This window comes from Lonchura striata, chromosome 9, assembly GCF_050655825.1.
Source record: "Lonchura striata isolate lonStrDom1 chromosome 9, ASM5065582v1, whole genome shotgun sequence".
Taxonomy (NCBI): domain Eukaryota; kingdom Metazoa; phylum Chordata; class Aves; order Passeriformes; family Estrildidae; genus Lonchura; species Lonchura striata.
The window spans coordinates 18,571,221-18,575,630 of record NC_140711.1 but is presented as its reverse complement, the minus strand read 5'-3'; the positions used below and the strand labels follow the sequence as shown (position 1 = coordinate 18,575,630).

At 37.4% G+C, this 4,410-nt stretch overlaps 1 long non-coding RNA gene across 6 annotated transcripts in view; it reads right to left on the bottom strand.

The window, feature by feature from the left end:
* LOC110473922 (uncharacterized) overlaps positions 1-4,410 on the bottom strand; it is a 193,478-nt gene that overhangs the window by 49,375 nt on the left and 139,693 nt on the right. For all 6 annotated transcript variants that reach the window (XR_014957215.1, XR_014957218.1, XR_014957216.1 and 3 more), the window contains one exon: positions 1,124-1,250. This is a non-coding gene — a long non-coding RNA (uncharacterized LOC110473922). The remainder of the gene's footprint in view (positions 1-1,123; positions 1,251-4,410) is intronic.

The window sequence follows — 4,410 nt, the reverse complement described above, 5'->3', positions numbered from 1 at the left end:
CTGAAAGTAAGTAAATAACTGTTTTACTGAGGAAAAATACATGAGTGTTTTGAGGGTTTTTAAATTCCATGTTCCTGGTTAGCAACATTTATTTCTACATGAGAAAATCCAAAATTTTAGTGAAGGACTTCAATCCATACTCAGTCAAACTCATGAACCATTCCAGTGTAGACTTTAAATATGCAATTGTAGATACAACCTGTCTTTGATAAAATATTTTTGTATGATGGCAGAAGAGATACTAATCAGCTCTCGATTAATATTCATTGTATACATATATGTATTCAGGAAATTAAAAGGCATTTTCAGACAATAAGAGAGCATACAGCACAAATGACATTCCCAGATAAATTGAAACAAGCAGTGGTCAAGGCAATCTCTAGAATTCAGAGTTAGGGAAAAGCCAGGCACTTCACTTTCTCATTCAGGCAAGGGGATTAAGAAAAACTGAGCTGATAGAATCTTATGATCCCACCTACTTTGGGTGCATGTTTTCTAATTAATATAGAAATTTGATCAATTATCAAAATGCACTGGCTGATAGAGATGCGCCATTCAATGCTCTGTTCAATCCTACATGTGCCTTGGAAGCAAGAGGAATCTTTTCCAGTTCTGCACTAATTTAGACATTTAAATTGTCATTAGGTTTTGGGGTTTTTTATTTTCACATTTAAGGCCATCATAATTAATATATTAAATGAGCCAAACCAAGCTACCCTCCTGTCCTCCACCAAGATCATGCAAAATAGCACACACATAAGCATATGCAGAGAATTACATACAGGGAGATAGAGATATATGACATCAACATAGTTATCTTTAAGTATCCTGGCATTTGCAAAGGCTAATCATTTCATAGAACTATTTGCAGAATCAGCTACTTCTCTGTGAAGTTGCAATAATCATTAAAGTAAATGAAGAAATTTCCTCATCTCTTTCATCAGGGAACAGAAATCAACACCAGCTGCCATTGGACCCAGTGGGATTCTCAGGAGGAACTACCCACCACCAGGAGGGTGTTGGGCACACCCTGCCCTGCCCCTGCCACGCTTCCCCCCCATTATGAACACAACTGAAATTGGATTGCTGAGTAAGGAGCACAGGGCAAAGAAAACATTTTCACCTTTCATGTGTTTGGGGTAGTCTACTAGATCAAGGGTCATCTGCTGATGTGTATGTTCTTCTAATCCTTTTTTCAAAGATCTTAAGAATAGGAAGTGGATGGACACAGGGGAGCACTGCAAGGATAACTGTAAGAGACAGAAACAAATTAGTGAGCCAAAATCTAGAAAATGGGTGCTGCTGAAGCAAATTAAGAGGAAAAATGTCAAACCATAAAGATGTAAATGAACGCTGAATGTTTATAGAGACACTTTTGGCCAAAATTTCAAACAATAATTGGGCATACCATAACACCCACTGTTACACTAACATGAGAGAACAAGAGCACGTGAGATGGCTGGTTATGGTGTTGTGTTGTCCTAATCCCTCTCAGACTGGTTACAGGCCCAGTTAAGAAAGTCTGAGTTCATACAAATCAACAGCTCAGATGGCAAAGGCCAGCCTTAATGCAGTAGGAAAGCAGACTGGGAAAAGCCACTGTTAATTTGCTGCCTTCAGTGACAGGAATCTGCTGGTTCCCACCAGCCAGGCCCCAGAAGCTCAGCCTACTGAAAAAGTAGGTGAGCAAAACAACCATAACATTGAAAACTGAGGAGAGACACAGCCTGAAATGAAGTAGATGGATGCTCAGAAATCTTCACACATTCTGAATTCAAAATACAACAGCTATCTCCTTCCAGTCATGTCAAGTATTGCCTGGGAATGTCCTTCAAGTGAAAATTTGATGAAAGAGAGAAACAATAGAAGGCTTAAGTGAAAATTTAATCTCTTTCTGTTTATTTATATTTACATAATTAAAGACTGTAGCTAGCAAAAAGTGATGTTGCAAGAGACAGACCAAGTCAAAACCTTAGTGGACAAATAGATATCTGACAAAGGCAGCAGGACTCAAATTATCCAGGCTCAGAACAAAACAGAAGGATCTGCCTTGCTGGTTTGCAGCAAGAAGAATTCAGTAAATTACATTTTTACATATTTAGCCAGAAACCTGCTCACTTTGTGTTTCCATATTCAAGTTCCACTTAAAAAACTCTCTGAAATCTTAAAAGTCTAGTCCAGTGCAAAGATCTCAAAGCTGCTAAAAGTGATTGTCCACCCAGGCAGGGTGCTAGGGCATTTTTCTAGACCTGTAGTTCAAATTATTCATGTGATTAATAAAGATGATTCACAGTCATACTGCTCATGCTAATAAAGCATTTGCTCCCCAAGCGGGGTGTAAATGTTCAGCTTTAGGACAATATGCCCCAATATAGGTCCTTACCTAGGACCACCCTGCTGCAGAGGCTCTTTTAAAATGTAAGGTGAAAAGCCAACAAGTAAATGCCAGATTTTTTGTTTGTTTGTTTGTTTTTGGTACCAAAGACCATACCAAAATCATTACAATGCTGTTTTCCATTGTCACTGTACAGTTATTTGGGATTATTTCTGGTGTTTGTCCCATCTCCATGGGTGAGCAAGAGCAAGCATAATCTTGTTTGCTTGCAAAATACAGTGAGTTTATACACAGCTGTTTTCCAGAGTTTAATTTATTCTGTGTAGACAGAGTAGGAATGAGAGGAACAGGAGCCATCTCTTTCTGTCTTTTTTATTTAACTTCTTTTGTTAAGAAAATACTTTTGTCATCAGTGAATTTCAGTGGGGATTTGCCACCAAGCACAGTAGTTGAATTGTGATGGGTGAAAATCTGACTGTCTTGATATCAAACTAGAATTACAAATAGCATGTTATAGTTTTATCTAAATTGGAAGAAAGGATTATAAAATTCCTTTAGCAATAACTTGGGGCTTATGCTTTTTATATTTCAAATATCAGTTTGAATCTCCAGAATTAATGGAAACATGTCAGAAAGAAACCTCAAATTAGATTACATTGTTTATTTTTGGATAACTCAAAGATTATTTTTCTATCTCACATTCGCCAATAAAGAAAGAGTTAAATATAACTTTGGAAGGTATTTTAGTCATAACAGTAATCTCTTTATATATCAGTGGGTCAATAGTTCAGTAAAAGAAGGAACTATAACTTGAATAGACAGTAATTAAAAGAATCAATTCTTATCCTACTACATATGTCCAGTCATATTAACACATTTCTAGATTTCTTACTCAGTGGACTAGTCAAGATTAAAGGATTTGCTAATATGGATGAACTGAGTATGCTTCCAAACTGACTGAGCAGATTTGTGAACAAATTAGTTCATTTAAAATTGACAGTGAAAGATTGATTTTGCACAGAATGAGTTACCTAAGGTATTCATCATTTCCTCTGCTTCTATGCACAAGACAGAGATCTGCTTCTTTTTCTTTCTGATTGTAATAGGACTGCTTACTGAGCACCTTTATTTTACAGCCATGATTGCAGCCTGTCATTCTTTTAATTTAGACATATTTTAGCCTCCACAGACCTTCAGAAATAACTTCCTTAAAAGCCTCAGTCTAATGACTCATTACATGAGTTGCTCAATTCATCCACAGTACTTTAAATTATAATGCAAGGGGAAAAATTGCTAATTACACAGAAAAAGATCCAATTACTCCTGAGACCATTTGATTCATTATTCAGATTGTTTTGGGGGTGGGGGCAGGAGGAATGGTGTCTCTAAACATGGGGTTATGTATCAATGTATTGTGAATGGCTTTTAGATGTCAGATTTGCCATCAGTTATCATCATTCAGAGGTATCCAACATCTCTGTAGTTTTCCCTACCAATCAAAATAGAGTTTCCAGACTGTGATTCATGCATATGTGCCAGTACACAGTTCTTCATCTTTAGCCATTAAATGCCATTAGAAGAAAGTTATAACCAATCCTTTCTTAATCCTGCTACATGCTATGTCATTCGCTGAGCTGCCAGAGGGACACATGTGACCACAAATTCAATGGGATGTGGCCCACAAGTCAAAAATCTCTGGATAGAAGAGTTCCTCCACTGGTGAAAAATGTGTGGTGCTTGATTTTCTGCCAGTCTAGATTTGCTCATGACCAGGTCCCTCCCATGTCTCAGTGTGATGTTTACTGCTGTATAGGAGTTGAAATCAAAGGGAATGACAAAGTTATCCAAGTCATCCTCTTCAGAGCCAAAATTACTGAGACTTAACTTTTTTCAGCTACCACCATAAACCACTTTGGACTCTACAGAGTTAGTCACATCCAGTCTAAACTTGTGTTTTGCTTATGGGACATTTGGGGCTCCCTTACCAGGACTGTAATCTCCTCAAATCTGGCTCAGGTTTAAAGCAGAAGGGAATTGAAATCATCTAACTACATTCTGCTCCCTGTCTAACAGTT